The sequence below is a fragment of the Artibeus jamaicensis genome, unplaced genomic scaffold (genome assembly GCF_021234435.1).
Source record: "Artibeus jamaicensis isolate MK-2021 breed Jamaican fruit bat unplaced genomic scaffold, CSHL_Jam_final contig_484, whole genome shotgun sequence".
Lineage (NCBI taxonomy): Eukaryota > Metazoa > Chordata > Mammalia > Chiroptera > Phyllostomidae > Artibeus > Artibeus jamaicensis.
This window is the reverse complement of record NW_026521859.1, coordinates 4,150,527-4,170,846: the sequence shown is the minus strand read 5'-3', so window position 1 is coordinate 4,170,846 and position 20,320 is coordinate 4,150,527.

Genomic DNA, 20,320 nt, shown 5'->3' with positions numbered 1-20,320 from the left:
ACTCAGGAGAGAAACTGTTGGATTATATAGTAAATGTGTTTTTATTTTTATAAGAAACTGCCAAAATATTTCCATAGTAGATGAACTATTTTCATTTCCTCCAGTAATAGAGAAAATTTTCATTTCCTCCACATCTTTACCAACACTTAGTATTGTACTAGTACTTTTTTATTTTAGCTAACTGAATGGACACATAGTGGTTTTGATTAACATTTCACTAATGGCTAATGATGTTGAACATCTCATGTGCTCCTTTACTATGCTTTTGTCCTTGTCTTTTAAGGATTAAGTCAAGCCCTTTATCCATTTTTAAACTAGGTTGTTTTACCATTGAAGAGAGCTCTCTATTATATCCTGAATACAAGTTCTGTATTGGATGAGTGGTTCACAGTATTTTTTATCAGTCTGTAGCTCGCCTTTTAATAACATTAATGAAGTCTTTCATAGAGCATTCTTTTTAAACTTCTGATGTAGTCTAACTTATCAATATTTTCTTTAATGAATTGTGCCTTTAATTTAGGTCTTGAAGCACTTTTCTCAACTTTTATTATAAAATTATTATACTTTGCTATCTCACTTAGAGGTCTATGATCCATTTTCAGTTATTTGTATAAGGTATGAGCTTTAGTTCAAAGTTTACTTCTGTAAAATGATGGATACCAACATAATTTGTTGAAAACTCAATTATTTCTAGACTTACTTGTCTTTTAATGTTTCACAAAAGCAAATGATTATATTTCTATGAATCTCTTTCTGAATTAGATTTTAGAGAATCTAAGTTGAATAATTTAAAAGATTAAATTTATTAATTCAGTACTGTAATTTCTGTAACTATATTGTACTTTTTCAAAACTGTTTTAACTATTGTTTCTTTTGCCCCTTCATATAAACTTTAGATTGACCTTGTTGATATCTCTATAAAAGTCCATCTGATCAGTTTTATTGATATTATCAATTTTATTGATTTTTTTCAACAAACAATTTCATTTCATTAATTTTTATTTTTTTATTTTGTCATTTGCTGTACTTTTTATTATTTTCCTCCTACAATTCAATTTGGCTTTATCCTTTTCTTCTTTTCCTAGTGTTTTCAGATGAGAGTTTAGAATACTGATTTGAGACTTTTCCTTATTCTAAAGTAAGCAACTCACACTATAAATTTCCCTCAATGCACTGCTATATCTGTATCTGAGAACTTTTAATAAATTTTATATTTAATTTTTTCCAGTTCAGAATATTTTATAATTTTCTTTGAAACTTTCTTCTTTGACCAATGGGTTATCTAGAAGTGTGCCACTTAGTGTGTAAATGTTTCAAAATATAAATTTTCCTGTTATATTTGTATTTTTTCACTTCCAACTTAATTTTATCATGATTAGGGAATCATATTTTGTTTGATTTTAATCTAAGTTGAAGATTTGTTTTATGGCCCATCTTGGTGAGTAGTCAATGTATACTTAAAAAAGAATATATGTTCTGCTATTGCTGAATTTAATGTTCTAGAAATATCAGTTAGATACCACTAGTTGATGACATTGTTCAGTTCTATATCCTGTCCAATTCTCTGTCTACAAATCCTGTTCTTGAGAGAAGAGTGTAGATGTTTTCTAACATAATGGTGAATTTGTATATTTTCTTTCTTAGTGTTAATTTTTGGTTTGCCCATTTTAAGGTTCTATTGTTAGGTACATAAACATCTAGGATTGCTATGTCTCCTTGATGAATTAACCCTTTATTAATATTATAATGTCTCTTTTTTCCCTGGGTAATTTTTTTTGCTTTAAAATTCAGTTTGTCTTAGGTTAGGGTAGTCATTTCGGCTCTCTCCTGATTAGTGTTTGCATTGTGGGGTTTTTTACACATCCTTTTTCTTTACTATGCTTATATCATTATATTCATAGTAAGTTTGTTTTAGACATCATGTAGTTTTGTCAGGCTCTGTTCAATTTTTTAAAAATATTTTTAATTTGTCTTCAAGCTCTCTGACTCCTCCGCCATCTCCATTCTGCTCTGGAGCAGTTTGAGTGAGTTTTATCTTGATTAGTTTATTTTTCAGTTAAAATTTTTCAATATGGTTGTTCTTTATTATTTCTACATCTTTGCTGATACTTATAATATGCAATTCAAGTGTTTAAAATTGCTCATTTGTATATTAAGAGTCAGTACAAAGTCTGTCAGACAAATTCCAACATCTTTATTATCTCATTATTTGTTGATTATGTTTTCCTAAGCTCATTGTGATCACTTCTTTGTAGGCTGAGTAATAATTTTTGGTGTAACCTGGACATTTTGAATATTACATTGTGAGACTCTGAGCGTTTTACAAACCTGATGGAAAATGTGGATGTTTTAATTTTTGTAGCAATTGACCTGCTTATGTTTAGACCACAAGTTTCAACCTGCTAGCTGATGGGCTGTGGTTCCAATGTCTGTTCCACTTTCAAAGCTATTGCAGCCTTGTTCAGATTATTCCTGGGCTTGTGTCAAGACTGGACTTAGGTGGAGGTTTCCTCATTAACTCCATTCTCAGGGTCTTTATGTCAATGTGGATCAGATCCAGCAGGTGAAGATTCAGGGTGAGCCCTGGAGTTTGTGAACTATATTATGGTGCTCCTTTTCTGAACTCTTCCCTATTTCCACATACCAGTACTTTTCAGTTCCCTGGGCCTCCTTTTTATTTTTGGTCCTCTGGCAAGAAACTGCTTACTTCCCTGATTGTACCTGTAGGAGAACACACAGAGAAAAACCACATAAAATGTCTATCATTAATTGCATGATTCAATGTTATAGCAATAATAATACTGTTACAGGCCCTATTAAATAAAAACGTCTTGTTTCATTTTCTCCCAAGGCACTATGGATATGATAGATATAAAATCTACATTTTGAATATGAGGTATTTAGCCACATGTACAATTTACAAATAAAATGTGTCATAACCAGTTGCATGATTCTTGACCTCCTCTACCAGAAACCCATTGCTGACAAGAAAATAAAAGTATAAGAGGATATGTGTGAGTAGTTTGCTTTACAGGGAGCCACTGCCATTTCATGAAGCCAAATTTTGGGAGGGGCGTGGTTGCTAACTATGAAAGTGGCTCTTGTGGGGCTATTTGAAGAACTTAAAATATATGCCCTTTAGAGTAACATGGAGGACTGGAATCTGACTCATGCCCAGGAGAGTTAAAGTGGAAGATGCCAACATTTGAAATGACTTGCATTTTTGCAAAGTTTGACAATGTGAGCATTAGTATTTCATATGCACCAGATGTTGGCCACATGGGAGAGAGAGCCAGCCTGGAGATTTTTATTTCCATTCTCCCAAGAGTAAACACATTTTAGCAGGGAGAGTATGCATAGCATGAATTTGTGAAAAGTAGGGCACTGAGAGGGAATTAGAGTCACAAGGACTGCATCATTCACAAGAATAGAAATGTGATATAGAGGTTTCCCAGTGCAGAGGGCTCTGAGGATCCAAAGAGTATTCCTTTGTTAAGAATTCTAAAGGGTCTGAGATTTTACCCTTTTACAAGCTAGTGAGTTTGCTTCCCACAGTTTCATGGACACTGGCAAAACATACGAGATTCCTGGATCAGAAACCAAGGACTTTATTACTCACGTTAGTAACAATACCCAGAAAATCAGCACTTCCTTGTGCTAGTTCTCCAAGCCCTAGTTTCCACAGGGAACTGCAAAAGGGGTCAGATGACAGCTACATGAGCAGCGGGTTGAATTAGAGAAGAACCCTGAGCTCAGGGAATCTAAATCTTTTTTACTAGACAGTAAACATGCCTATTGTTTTATCTGGAGGCACACATTACTCCTATCTTCTGAGACTGTTCAGATAATAAACACCCCTGAAAAGATAGTCCTATAGGGGTGTCCAACCCACAGCCTGTGGACCTCATGAGGCCCAGGATTGCTATGAATGTGGCCTATCATAAAATCATTAATTTATTTAAAGCCTTTTTTTTTGCTCATGGATTTTCTTTAGTGTTTGTGTATTTCATGTGTGGCCCAAGATGACTCTTCTTCCAAGGTAGTCCAGAGATGCCAAAAGATTGGACACCCTGGCAGAACAAAGGCAGTCGGTGCCTCTGGTCATGAGATGTTCAGAAACAGAAGAAACCTGTGAAGAATTGTCTTCCAAGCCCACAGAAAAAAAAATCACCTTGAAAAATCTTCCGAAGGACAGTGACTAAGGGAGGGTTAAAGTCAAGTTCCAATAGTACTAGAAGCAGTCACTTCTCCAACAGATACTTTCCTGTCTTCTTTAAAGCAGGGGTGTCCAACCTTTTGGCGTCTCTGGGCCACACTGGAAGAAGAGATGTCTTAGGACACACATTAAATACATTGTGACATGTAATCATCAAAAAACTCATGTTTTAAGTAAGTTTACGATTTTGTGTAGGACTGCCTTCATAGCCATCCTGGGCTACCTGCAGCTTACAGGCCATGGGTTGGACATCCCTGTGTTAAAGTGTCACTCTGGCCCCAGGCCGTCTTAGGAGGAGTAATGGTTGAGAAAAGTAGGAAATCAGAAGTCAAACACATAAGGCGTACCTCCCACCAATGCAAGCTAACTGGAGGTGCGGAAGGCTTCTTTTCAGTAAAGTTAAAAGTGTTGACTGCTGTTTTGAATGGAACACTTTTAGTTTTTGAATATTATGTTTTTGTTTACAAAACAAATGCAGAATTATTTAATACTGTAAAAATGTTACAAAACAGACCTAGGGGGAGGTGTTGAATGATATACTGTTACTGAATGGATGCACCCTTGTGCTCCGGGGGTCCCCTCCACCCCATACTAGGTTAGCCTTTCCTGCCGCCAGGAAGAGAGGTCTCTCAATGCCAGAGATTGGTGAAAAGGAAAGGGATTGTTTATTTTAAAAGTTACACAGACTTAGAGTAATGTCTTCATGAAAAATACTAAAGTCCTTTAGAATACCCACAAATGCACAGACCTTCCTTCTCCCCTTTGCCCTGTCTGAAGTACCATATCTCAGGAAGAGAAGTAGAAGTCCATGGTTCAGGCAGCCCCTCCGTTCTAGCACCATCAGCCATATTGCTACCATGATCGCTAGTTAATCCAAAACCATGTGGCACCTTCTCATGGCCCACCAGCAAGAATCCTTTCACCCCCTCCAGGCAAAGTCTCTCCTGCTTCCTAAGCCATATGGCAAAAAGGGTGCACCCTAAAGTTGCTTGGTCCCAATGGTTCCAAAAAGCCCCAGCATGGCCACCACACCTGGGTTTTGAATCCCAGAATCAGTCTTCCTCTGCAGCCCCATTTCCGACTCCTCCCACAATCAGTTATACCTGCTAGCATTCCTGTACTCTTCCAGCTTTACTGAGTTGCCATAGTAAGTCTGGGCAGGTGTGACCCCATGGCGTGAAGCCAATCATCTGCAAGCTCTTATGCAGGTGCTGTACACAGAGGGAGTTGCCTCCCAGTTACATCAGGAGTTAAAGTCACTCTCATCCCCTGGCTCAAAGCATGGCCACAGCTATTTAACATATCTATGAAATCAGTTAAAGGTTATACATATGTTAAATGACCATACTAGAGATTATCTGCAAAACTGTTGCTATTCAAAACAACTCTCAATGGCTCCGCTCCATGCATCCCATCTCCCAGCTCAAACTTGTGGGGGTGAGGGCATCCTATATATATATATTTTTCTAATATTTCCTGAACATCCTGAGTTCTGAACCCCATTACAAATTCTCATCTGGGCCCTACCCCTGGCTGCACCCTGTGACAAAAATACAGATAAATCATAGGGTCAGCCAATTTCTTTATCTAGTCATGGGGAAAGTTTTTCTCCAGCCCATATCTATCTATCTACCTATCAAGTACTGTTTGTAATAAAAACCTCATATTGTATAACATAGGATTAATAATAGGCACTCTATTAAATGGGTTTGATTTTCATAGTGGATTAGTTTTGAAGTTGTGATTTACAATCTTTTAAAAGTCATTATTACAATTGTTACTCTTTATAGAATATAAAGTGGTACTGTACTTTTTAAGAACATAGTTCCTGAAGCTATTTATATTATACTCTATATTCAGTCAAAATGATTGTACTTAAAGCAATGTATAAACTACTTGGTGTCCTAATGAAAAGGCATCAAAGTGAATCATCAAGCAACATTATCATTATAATTTTGTTTCTCAAGTGTATGGCATTTACTTAATTCCATTACCTTGCTTATATGAAAAATTGAAATAAAACTATTTCATTACTTTATTTCCCTCATTGATAAATACTTTTATCACTACACACTATAATTATTCATTTTACAATTATTAATATAAAACTTTTTTCAAGAAAACTATGAACTTGTCAATTTTCCTTTAACTTACATATTCTGTTTCAAGAAAACTGATAAGTTTTCCAGTGTTTATATAAACATTTAGAAAATAAACTCATGATTCTATGGTGAATTAATATTTGACAAATGGAGCAGAAGCATAAAATGGTGTAAAAGTAGCCTCTTCAACAAATGGTGTTGGGAGATTCGGACAGCTACATGCAAAAACATGAAACTTGACCACAAACTTATACCATACACAAAAATAAATAAAATGGACAAAAGATTTAAATATAAGTCATACCACCATAAAAGTCCTAGAAAATAACACGGGTAGGAAAATCTCAGATATTCCATGCAGCAATAATTTCGCTGATATGTCCTCTAGAGCAAGGGACATAAAAGAAAGAATAAACTAATGGGATCTCATCAAAATGAAAAGCTTATGCACAGCTAAAGTAAACATCAGCAAAATGGGAATGGAACCAATCATATGGGAAATATATTTGCCAATCATACCCCAGACAAGAATTTGATCTCCAAAATATAACAAGAACTCACATGACTCCCCTCCAGGAAGACAAACAATCCAATTAAAAAATGGGCAAAGGACCTGAACAGACACTTCTGCCTGTATGAAAGAATGCTCAGTGTCACTAGCCATCAGAGAGATGCAAATTAAAACCACAATAAGATACCACTTCACACCAGTCAGAATGGCCATCATAAGCAATCAACAAACAAGTGCTGGTAAAGTTGTGGAGAAAAGGCAATCCTAGTGCACTGTTGGTGGGAATGCAGACTGGTGCAGTCACTGTGGAAATCACTATGGAATTTCCTCAAAAATACAAAAATGGATTTGCCTTTTGACCTAGCAATTCCACTGGTGGGATTATACCTTAAGAATCCTGAAACACCAATCCAAAAGAACCTATGCACCCCAATGTTCACAGCAGTACAATTTACAATAGCCCAGTGCTGGAGGCAACCTAAGTGCCCATCACTAAATGAGTGGATCAAAAAAACTGTGGTACATTTACACAACGGAACTCTGTGCAGCAGAAAGAAGGAAGGAGCTCCTACCCTTTGCAACAGCATGGATAGAACTGGAGACCATTAATGTTAAGTGAAATAAGCTGGGAGGTGAAAAATAAATACCATATGATCTCACGTTTAAGTGGAACTTAATTAACAAAACAAACAAGTGAGGAAAATAGAACCAGAGACTTTGGAATAATGAACAAACTGGCAGTCACCACAGGGTAGGTGGGAGGGGCGTAACCAGGGAAAGAATGGGAAGGTTTGTCAAGGAACAGGTATAAAGGAACCAAGGACAAAGGCAAAGGGGGTAGGAATGAGGGTGGGAGGTGGGGGTGGATGGGGCAGGGGAAGTGGTGGTGGGAAAACTGAGACAACTCTACTTGAACAACAATAAAAAATGTTTTAAAAAAGTTAAAAAAAAAAAGCTCACAGGGGCAATGTAATCGTTACCAGTAGCTGTAACCTGTTGGATTTAATGGGTGTCCAACCTTTTGGTGTCTCTGGGCCACGTCAGGAGAAGAGTTTTCTTGAGCCACACATTAAATACATTGCAACATGTAATCACAAAAAAAAATCTCATAATGTTTTAAGTAAATTACAACTTTGTGTTAGGCCTCATCCGTGGCCGTTCTATATGGCCCATGTGATGTGGGTTGGTTTAAATGCTGGGACTACAATAAAGGATACTTTAACCAAATGTTCGAGCATTTAGAAAACTTCCTTTATCTTTTCTTGTGATTCAGTAGCACACTACAGAGTAAAAGCACTGTATAGGATATGAATGTGCTTTCCTACCACATAGAAAAAAAGTCTTCTTAACCCATTTCCCATTAGTTTTAACACTTTCAAATTATAAGTCCTCTCAGCTATAAAAAATGAATTTCATCTTTTAGAGAGGTCCAGTATTTCATGCCAAGTGGTTTTCTTTTCTCTGCTTTGTTATATATATTACTTTTAAGAAGGTATAATTGCAGGCTGCCTTACTGTACAATGATTGGAATAAATTGCTATGGTGTTTCACAAGAGAATATAATTTTAACCCAACATGATCAATGAAAAATTCAGATTTAGGTTGATCATGTGTTACATTCAAAATCACTTTTTTTCTATTGAAAGCCATAATTTAAAATAACAAGTTGTCACAACTCATTTATTGTATTTTGCCATGTATAATACACACTTTTTTGCCCAATTTTTTTAGGGAAAAATTAAGAATGTGTAGTATACATGGCTAGTACTATTTCTGTATCTATATAAATGTTTTTAATTCTTTTATTTATGTTTATGCATTAAAAGTGTAACTCTAGAAAGAAATAACCATATCTGTATGTTCAAAAATAAATGCTAAAGTTCGTTTATAATGCAAAAAACAAGTATCTAAATATAAATAAATAACTTAAATTTAAAAATTAAAATGAAAAATGTTTTTCCTGCAAGTTTGGGCTAAAAATGTGGGTTTGCATTATACAGGGCAAAATATGGTAGACAGTTTGATTTATGCAAATATGTACAATTTGCATTGTGCTTCCTACAGCAATTATTTTATGAAGTGAGAGATCCTTTAGTGAAAGATAGCTCAAGTTTTATTTCCTTCTCTGGTTGCAATAGGTTGTATCTTTTCCCCCAAATGCAGCCTTTTCAATAAGCTCTTATTTCATACAAGTACTAAGTAAGCAAAGCTTCTTACAAAAAGTTTTATATATCATAAATGACACTCCACTCGCCCTAATAAGAGAGTTTTCTTCATTCATACAATGGGAAAGGGAAGAAAGTGAAGAGATTACAAACTGAAGTGTAAGGAGAGAAATTTGGAGAGACAAAAATAATTAGGCTTCCACAAATCATTCTCTTATAGATAAATGCAAATGTAAGAAAAACAATAAGAAAACTTGTCTTCCATTGTTTTCATTGAAACTGTGATTTTTTTTCCCCTTTAGGTGGGGGAACTTTAATGATTTGTGTTAATAGATTTTGAGAAATGATATTGTTCCTATCTTGTTCCCCATAACTTTGTCAAGAGTATGACAATAAAAATGTTTTCTTTGGCCACCTTTTCTGCTCCCTCCCTCCTTCAAAATAAAGTTTGTCTTTCCTAAAGCATCATAAAGCTGAAAAACATGTATTGTTGAATTTGCATATTTTTTTAAAGAAACCCTAAATGTTGTGTGTGCAAACGTTTCTCTCCTCACACGGAGGCTTGGGAAGAATTTAGCACTAAATAAACGCTGCCTCAAACCAGCAAGATAAAACATAAATCATTGCATTAAAACCTCTAACAAGTCTATCTGCTTTTTGAAATGACTGGGAGATGAAAGCGAAGGAGTCTCATTTAAGAAGGCTCAGCGGATCAGTTCTGCATTTATATAGCTGTTATCAAAAGCAATTCATTTGGAGATCAAATAGACTGACAGATAGGACAAGCAGGGGATCACCACTGCCTTCGGGCAGCCCAAAGCCAGGACGGCTCCCCAGCACCATCACTAATATTGAGTCTAGTCAATGCTCGTGTTTATTACCACTTCCAGCCTTGCCTGCTGCACATTAACACATGCTTCCTCCACCCATCCCTTCTTGGCCAGGCTACTGTAAGGAGAAGAGTAGAAAGAATAACGTTTCCTCAACTGGGTCTAGTGGGGAAAAAAAACCCTCTGTTGTACTGTACTGAGCACAAACATGCATTCAAATTTTGAACAAGGATGATGATATTTACCAAAGAATCAAAGAGGAAATAAGAGGCTTGCCAAGGGGGCTTGGGTTCCATGATCTTGTCATGGTTGGCGTGTTCTCCACGACTTCTCCAGGCTGCGGATTATGCTCAGTTCTATTCCACTGACTCTCCCACAGTGAGGCAAGCACGTCAGTGTAAAGTGCATTTGCGAAGACGGGCATTTCCAAGGTTGGCACTGGGGAAACTTGTTTATCTGTACTGCGAGGCCGGGGTCTCTTGTCCTCTTTTAAGTAGAACTTACTATATTTTTATTTGATAAAAGGTAACATGTTAAATGTTGTAAGTCTGAATAAAACAAAGACAAAGGAGAAAACTAAAAATTGAAACCATCTTTCAGAGATAATCCTGTTAACACATACACAAACATATATAAATATGGGCACAGCTATACCTACACAAATTTATGTGCGATAATACTCTGCGTTCGATGTTTAGCACATTCAAAATAAGGATTTCTTATGCAATTATCATTTGAAAACATAAATTTTTAATGAATCGAAATCTTTAATTATATGGATGCCCCAATCTTGATTTAATTATTTCTCTTTTGTCAATAGTTTTGGGAATTTGTTTTTCTTTTGGCATGTGAAAGCAGTATGTATTTGGTCCACATATTTTTCAATAAATTAGGTAAGAAACTTATTTTGAGTCATTTAAATATATGTACATTTCAAATTGCCCTCTATAAAGTTCATACCAACAGACAGCCACACCAACATTGTGTATGAATGCTTGTTGCGCTATATTTTGGCCTGTAAAATTAGTACTCTCATATACTAAGTATTAGAGTTTCTTTAAACCTTTGTCAATTAGATAAGCAGAAACTAGCATCACCTAGTTGTTTTAATTTATTACAGAATACCTTGTTTTATTGTACTTTGCCACATTGAGCTTCACAGGTGTTGCCTTTTTTACAAATTGAAGGTAAGACCCTCCACCAGCAAAAAAGACTATGACTCACTCTTCTGGAAGTTATCGAACAAGAGGTCCAAGGGAGGGGCTATATTTGGCCCACCTAGGGATGCCAAATATTGTTACATAACAGGGGCCCCTCCCAAAAACAAAATACTAATATCTACTGGGCTCTTCTGTCTGCTGCCAATTGGAGAGACGTCTCTCAATGCCAGAGATTTGTGAAAAGGAAATAAAATGTTTATTTAATGCTATTCAGGCCTAATGCCTCCACTGAAATATCAAAGTCCTTTAGAGTATACACCTACACCCACACAGTGCTCCTGATACAGGGTGCAGTCAGGGGCCCCCCCGCAAAAAAAAAAGATTTGGAATGGTGTCCAGAATTCAATGTGTATAGGAATAATGGAGAGACGTGTGGGATGTCCTCACCCCTCCCCCCCCCACAGGTGTGAGTTGGGGGAAGGGACACATGGAGCAGGAACATGCAGAGCTGTTTTGTACAGCCACAGCCTTGCAGCTAATCCATGGCATTGTCTTTTAACATATCTATAGCCTTTGGCAGGTCACTTGGATATGTTAAATGGCTGTGGCCAGGCTTGGAGCTAGGGGGATGAAGTCACTTCCCCCAAGATGTAACTGGGGGCAGGTCCCCCAAGTTACAGCACCTGCGTAGGGGCTTGGAGAATATTGGCTCTAGGACGTGGGATGATTACTGCCCAGACTAACGATGGCAGCCCAGTAAACTTGTATTAATACAGAAATACTGGCAGGTGTAACTGATCTTGGGAGGAGTCTGAAATAGAGGTACGGAGGAAGATGGGTGCGAGGATTTAAAAGCCAGACACAGCAGCCATTGAGAGAGAGAGAGCCATGCGGTTTCAGCGGAGTGAGGACCCCCTCTTGGTGAGGTGAAAGAGGGAGCCACGTGGTTTTGGCAGGGTGCAGACCCCCTCTTTCCCAGGTGAGAGGGAAAACCACGCAGCTTTGCCAGAATGGAGATCCCTGCAGCCAGGTGAAGAAGAAAGCCACATGCTTTTGGTGGAGTGCGGACTCCTGCAGCTTTGGTAGAAGAGGCCCATGCGGCTTTGGGGTGCCCCCTTTGGCCACGGGTCCTGAAAAGCAAGAGAGACTTTGACTGGAACTGGGTACAAAGAACTCTTGCCAGTGGACCATGAGAGGGTACCACAGTACTTTGGATTAACTCGAGATCCTGCACAGCGACACAGCTGACGGTGCCAGCGGCCTGAAACACAGACGTGTGCTCTTTTCCTGATTTACGGTACCCGGAGTTGGGACAGTGGGAGAAGGGAGAGCTGTGTGGGGGTAGGTGTATACCCTAAAGAATGTTGATATTTTAGTGGAGGGGTTAGGCCTGAATAGCATTAAATAAACATTTTGTTTCCTTTTCACAAATCTCTGGCATTGAGAGATGTCTTTCCAATTGGCGGCGGACAGAAGAGCCCAGTAGATATTAGTATTCTGTCCTTGGAAGGGGCTCCTGTTGTTCTGTAGCAGTTTTTGGCATCCCTAGGTGGGCCAAATATTGTATTGCCCCTCCCTCGGACCTCTTGTTCGGTAACAATCCCTTCTCCCACTGTCTCAACTCTGGGTACCGTAAATCAGGAAAAGAGCACACGTCTGTGTTTCAGGTGCTGGTATCGTCAGCTGTGTCAGGCAGGATCTCTAGTTAATCCAAAGTACTGTGGTACCCGCTCGTGGTCCACTGGCAAGAGTTCTTTGTACCCAGTTCCAGTCAAAGTCTCTCCTGCTTTCCAGGCCACGTGGCCAAAGGAAGCACCCAAAGCCGTGTGGGCCTCTTCTACCAAAGCTGCAGGGGTTCTCATTCCACCAAAAGCATGTGGCTTTCTTCTTCACCTGGCTGCAGGCTCCATTCTGGCAAAGCTGCGTGGTTTTCCCTTTCACCTGGGAAAGAGGGGGTCTGCACCCTGCCAAAACCACGTGGCTCCCTCTTTCACCTCACCAAGAGGGGGTCCTCACTCTGCTGAAACCGCGTGGCTCTCCCTTCAATGGCTGCCACGTCTCCATTCTCCCAAAACCGCATGGATCTCTCTTTACCTTGTCAAGTAGGGACCCTTCAGGTCCTGGAGGCAGTCTTTTCCAAGCTGTCACACAGACCCTCTCACTCAGGTGCGCAGCCCCTAGTTTCATTTTGGGTAGAAGCCACTCCCTTTGCCCTGGCTCAAAACTTGACCACAGCTATTTAACATATCTATGAAACCAGTTAAAGGTTATAGATATGTTAAATGACCATTCTAGAGGTTAGCTGCAAAACTGTTGCTATGCAAAACAGCTCTCAATGGCCCTGCTCCATTCGTCCCTTCACCCTGGGGCGGTGGCAGGACATCTTATATGTCTCTCCAATATTCCTATACACTTTGAATTCTGGACACCATTCCAAATCTTTTTTTGAGGGCCCCCCTTGGCTCCACCCTGTATCAGATGCTCACTTCATTGTGATGAACTGGAACCTATAATCTAGCACGCAACATCTCCGAGGAATGCCTGGTTTGATTACATCGAAAAAATTTATGCGTTTGTATTTGTTTATATTTTTCTATTGTGAGAATTATGTTTACCAGTTTGGGGAAGGATTAGGCATGATCAGTTTTTCCTAAAATTTTAAGAGAATTTTCACTATTTGTTTTATATGTTAATAACATTTTTATCTAGTGACCAGAGCTTGAAGGTAGCATTAAAAATTTTAAAGAGATGTAATAATGAAATAGATACATTACTGACTTTGAGCCATTTTATCTTTACCAAAAACTTATAAAGCATCATGTGATTATATGAGCCTTAGTTTTTAAAATAGTGTTTATATGTGGTGTATGTATAAAGTACTTGTTTTTAATTTATATTGTTCAGGAGAAGAATAAAGAATTAAAATATTATTGTAAGCTCCTTTCTAAACTTGTTTTACTCTTAAAACTTCAACCATTTTGGCATAGGCTATTCAGGACTAATAAATGTAATGCTAGATTATGCCATTAGAGTGAACCCAGAATTATTTTTCTCCTCTGGGACTTAAAGTAGCAATCAGTCAACAAATATTTACTGACCACCTACTCATTGCCTAGGAGAATCATGAATACTTAGAGATACTTAATTACAAATATGTTCAAAGCACAGAACTTGCCTGAAGTCTGATTTTGGAAAACAATTTTTCCCCATATCCATTCACTGGACATCCCCATCCACTCTGTCGCTAAGTCCCTGTACTAGGAGTGTTGTGGAGAACTCAGTGATACAGGAGACATGGTCCCTATGTCACCCTGATGTATATAACCTGTTTGAGGAAACAGACATATTCTCTATAACGTCGGCAGCCACTTACCACCAACGCATGGCCTTCTATTGTAATGAAGGCAACATAGACAACCTTAAGCAAGCGGAAGCTCGCTGGAGCCTGAGAGCACAGGTAGGCCTTGCCCAGGCCCCCAAAGAATGTATAGGACATGAATTGTGCAAGGAAAGGAATGGAAGATTGTACTTATAAAGAAAAAAACAAATATTCTCTCTCATATTCCTTGGGTTTTCAAGCACGCCACTTTTGCCTGGTGACCCCATAGGCTCCATGACTTTTATCTCTGTGTCTGCGGTGCATTTCCTTAGGTTCCTCCACCTCCATCCCAGCAGCACTGACAGGAGGCCTGAGAGAGGAGGGACTGTTGGGCTTTACTCTGGGACCTGCATATTCTCTCCACAACAGGGACCACGGAGGACGTTGGTGGTTATCATCGAGGACAACTTCATGTTTAATTTCCAAATTATACGCTCAGCTGCATGCAAGGGTAGGGTTTGTCATTACTACAGATTTCCATTCCTGCAGAGTCAGTTTCATCTCTAAACAGCTGGAGAGTATATTATCTGTGGTAGGTAGAATAATGGCCACTTGAAAGTTATTCTCATCCTAATCCCTGGAATTTGTGAATGTTGCCTCCCATAGAAAATGGATCTGCAGATCTGATTAGGTTAAGGACCTGTAAATGAGATTATCTGAGATTATTTAGGTGGGCCCTAAATTGAATCACAGGGGTGCTTCGAGGGTCAGGGGATTAGAAAGTTAGTATAAAAGACGTGATCGAGAAATTGAGGTGAATACTGGAGATATGCTTTTGAGGTGAAGGAGGAACACAGGCAGCCACTAGAAGCTGAAAGAGACAAGGAAACAGATTTCCCCCTAAAACTTCTAGAAGGAACCAGCCTTGACTAATTTTTTTTAAATCTTTACCCAAGGATATGTTTATTTGATTTTAGAGAGAGCAGAAGGGAGAGAGAGAGAGAGACTTGATGTGAGAGAGAACATTGATCTGTTACCTCCTATACAAATTCCGGCCCGGGACTGAAGCCACAGCCTGGGTATGTGCCCTGAATGAGACTGAACCTGCAACCTTTTGGTTCATGGATTGATTCTCCAACCAAGCAAGCAATCTGTCCAGGGCTAGACTTGACTAGTTTTTAATTTTAGCTCACTGAGACTGATTTCAGATCTCCAGCCTTAAGAGACTAAATTTGTGTTGTCTTAAAACACAAAGTTTGTGGTAATATGAGCAATAGGACACAAATATATTATTGAAGGTTCTTCTCCAAAATAGCCTGAACGTCCACGTTTAGATCTAGTCTTTTAAGCTATGGTTTGAGAAATTTGTTAGAATGAAAATACACACTAGAGGGTGTGATTTTTTAATATCCTAACACTAGTGTGCATTATTCTATGAAACTATTTCAAAATTCTGAAAGGAATAGGTCACTGGGTAGCTAAGTTTGATACTAAGTCTATAGAAGAATATGTCCAGAGTTCAAAATACCTTTGAGATGAGCTGGTTGCAACAAAACATCTGGAGGCTAAAGTTGGAAGAAATAAAATAAGACAAAGATCAGGGTAAGCTGCAAACACACATGTTAATTACACAATTTTTCTTTGACTTAATCCTGCTTTCAGGTTCCTTACATATGCAGAGTGGGCAAAAAATAGGCTTATATTTATTGCTGTGGAAAATAATATAATAATTAATAATACAAGAATAAACTGTATTTTGTGTACTCACAACTGTAAACCTCCTTTTGCTCACCCTGTGTAACTTGTGTCCATTTCTAAAGCAAAATACTCTGTTTTACTTAATTAATATGTAAAAATACTGAAAAGGAAGAGCAACTGAGAAATCAAATATATTTAATTAAGCAACCAAGGACTGTGAAAATACAATAATTCAAGTTAAATTTCTACATTACTATATAAACTCTCTTCTTGTGCACAGGGAGCATGATATTTTTGAGTTCTAAATATAACACCTTCTATCTCAGGAGCCATACCTCTGCTAAGTGAGAAATGATCTATCTCTTTTGGGAAATGAACACACTGTTTAGCACAACAGTTGATTCACATTTTCAGATCTGAAATGCAGAAATGCAGCTGGGTCCCGTGTGGCATGAGAGACATCTGTTTCATGCAGTGTCGATTGTGTTTTCCTGCCACATCCCCTAAGTGTCTAGAAAGCAAAACTCGAGTTTCTTTACATTGACTATTGTGGCTGTATCAGGAAGAACGTTTTTAAAGCTTAACCACTGTGGGGGAGCTTTGCCTGCAGAGCCCCCCAGGCCACCATGGATGAGAATAATTCCACCGAGATATGATCTGCTTGGGGAGGAAAGGTGGCTGATCTCTCAGAGGAGAAGGGCCAGGAACCTGTTCCTCAGTTGGCTTTTATTGGGTTTAATTTGCATAGGAATACAGGGCATATATGTAAGGCTCAATAACTGTCAGGCAGTAATGATCAAATAATAGATAACATTGGCAGAACTTTGAAGGCTTATTCTGAGTCAGGGTCAGATAGCCAAAGGGCCATAAAACTTTGAGAAACAAACTCATTTTATGCTTGGGCCCTTATTAGAAAATTGAGGGTATTCTTAGCAAAGCAGGTTCTACAGGACTTTATGCACTCTTTCTTAGGCCTGATTGCCCCAGGGAACTGCCCTTTCCAGCACAGGGCTGCACACTGCACCCACCTCCAGTATTGTTTTAGGCTTAAGTCAGAGGAGTGATGCAGGCAGCCACAAGATTAGTTAGACCTTTTGTAGATAGAACGAGGACTTAGGTCCTTGAAAAGCCATGGGTGAGGGTCCATCACCCCTTTTCTCTAGTCCCCTAAGTCCTTCCATGATGGCCCCTTTGAGACCATGACGGTCTTAGGTCATCCCTCCCTTGAGGAATCTTACCCATCACTGGCTAACCAGTCTTCTTCCCCGGGCAAAGCAGGGTGACGTAAAGGGGGCAGAGGCTGCACCCTTGCTGGGAGGATAACCTTTGTCTCTTTAGTGGCTTATGGCCCCAAGGCCTTTTTACACAACCTTAGGCTTGGGGGGTTACAGCTTCTGAAACCAGGCAAGGTGGTTTCCAATAAACCACGACTCAAGGAAAGGAGAGATTAATAATGTCATTTTTTTCAGATATCATTGGTAATGCTTGGGTTGTGCCCCTACCTATTTTTGGAAGTCTGAACTCTTTTGGCCAAGTATGACCAAGCTGGCATCACAGACGCATTCAGCTATGAGTTCATTTAGCTCAAAATGTCCAAAAATAAAATCTACAATTCTAATAATTTATGGTATGAAAAGAGTAGTATAAAAAGTACTATTTTATATTATTTGTAATGGTAATATGTTACTCCTGGTTTGACGAGAGTTCCTGGCACTTCCCGGGCTGGACACTGACAGTCCCTACGCCAGGAAACTCCCCAGCCTCAGGCAAATCAGGACAGGTGGTCCCAATACAAACGGGTTCCTGACAGGCTGCGATTTGAAAACAGACTTTACCCCCTTAAAATGAGCAAATTAAAATGTAGATTAAATACATGACATGTTAATGTAAAGAAGGATTTACAGTTCATATTAAAATTTAAGTGGAATATGGATAAATTGTAGTGCATATTCTAAGTAGCAATGTTATTTTCAATGTCTGTTTTGAAAATTTTTTATTTATCTTTAGAGAGAGGTGAAAGGAGGGAGAAAGAGAAGGAGAGAAACATCAGTGTGTGGTTGTCTCTTGCACACCCACACTGGGAACCTGGCCTGCAACCCAGGCATGTGCCCTGACTGGGAATTGAACCAGTGACCCTTTTGTTCACAGGCTGGCACTCAATCCACTGAGCCACACACCAGCCAGGGCTCAATGTTTTTTATTGGCTCTAATTTTCTATTAAATATTTCTATTTTCTATTGGCTCTTATTTGTTCTATTTTTATGTTAATGTGCAAAGTGTGCTTTTAAAAAATTTTAAGTTAATCATGCTTTTAAGGACTCCAATTAAGGTGTTCTGTATACATAGACACCACTCATCAAAACCACAAATAAGCCAGTAATTGTCCATATATTCACACCCAGAATGAAGCATCTATATTTCTAATGCTATTGCAAGGCAGTGTTATCAGATTTAAGATCTTCATTATCTCTGAGACAGGACAGCATGTGGATAAATGTCCTGATGGTCCAAGCTTTCAAAGAATGTCTCCATTTATTCTGTGGATATGCATCCCTGCACAGCCACCAGGCATGACACAGCTACACACAATTCTGTTTTCACCATCCCTTTCTCCTTCCCTGGGCCCCCAAATCTTCCTTCTTCTCTTTTCTGCTCTCTCCTTCAAATGGTCATTTTGAAGATATGCTTTTTACTGGAATTAAAACAGGCCTTGCATTTAAATTTTTCATTTACCAAACAGAAAAATATTTTACTAGAAGGAAATGGTATTAAGGAGAAATGATTTTCCATGCGCCCCGAGGCCTGGCATAGACAGGATTTGATTTGCTATGTTCGGCTGGAATCTGGATTGATACGCAGAGATGAGAGGGGGTGTTTAATAAAATTTACATTTCATTTTCTCACTTGACACCAGTCTCCTGTCACTCATGGAACTGATGGGAATGCTGCAAATAACTTTTGTCAGAATCTAGTTGGGGAAACAGACTGGGAAATGAAAAGACAGAAGAGAGAGAGATCAAAAGAACAATCTGGCTTGTTTTCACCTTGCAGTTCCAGTGCTGGAAACCAATCCACTGTGGCTGGACGGCCCGAGACCTTCCTGCCTCTACACTGGAAGGAACTGGTGTGCCCTTGGGAAACCTGGGAAGGCACCTGGCAACTGGCGGGATCCAGCTGCCCACAGGGGGCGGTTGTACTGTCCAAGGGGAATCTGTGGATTGGATGAGGAGTTCCAGCTTCTAGGGGACTGGAAGTGATTCATGTCAGCTGAAAAAGAGACCAGAAGCCATCCAAAGACAGGAGCAAAGACAAAAGAAAATGACTGAGTTCACCCACTTTTTTTTTTCCAGTAAAACCATAGTGTCTGAATTGGTTTTCTACTGCTGATAACAAAATACCAGAAACTCAGTGACACAAAACAATGTTATTTAATGTTTAAAATAAAGCAGGGAATCCTGTTGTTTTCAATAACAAGGATGCTCCTGGATAACATTATTTAAGTGAAATAAGCCAAACATAGAAAGACAAATTATGTATAGTCTTACTTTTACGTGGAATCTAAAATAGTGGTAATCATAGAAATGGGGGGTAGAATGGTGATTGCCAGAAACCAGGGGGAGGTAAAACAGGGAGATGATGGCCAAAGGGTATAAGGTTTCAGTTATGCAAGATAATTAAGTTCTAAAGATCTACTATACAGTATAGTGCCTACGGCTAACAATACTGTATTGTATACTTAAAATTTTCTAAGAGTGTCAGTGTTATGTTAGGTTTTCTTATTACTACTACTAATAATGAGAAGGAGGTGGGAGGAAACTTATCAATATGTCTCTGGCTTCTGTGGTGGTGATAGTTTCATGTGTATGTACTTATTTGTGAAATATGTACAGCTTTGTAAGGTACGCTTCAATAAATTGGTAAAGAAGAACAACAATGACAAAAAAACACCACGTATTTATACGCTTTAAGTTCTCTAGGTCAAAAGACTGGAAAGACTTAACTGGATTTTCTTCATAGGGTCTCATAAGATGGGAGTGAGAATCTAAGTCTGCTTCTTTACTGAGGAAATCGAGGAGAGAAGTCATCACAAAAGCCTAGAGAAAAAAGTGGTCCAGAGAGAGGAAAAGAAAGTCTGATCTCGATGCTCCCAAGATGTCATGTAAGATGAGGCTCGAGAATTGTTCTTTAGAATTGGAAACATGGTAGTCGCTGGTGACTGCCATAGAGCGGTCTCTGTTCTGCGGAAGGGTTAGAAGGCACAGTGAGCTGCATGGTAGACTGACTGAAAACCAAGGGAGTGACGAAATGTGTGAACAAAA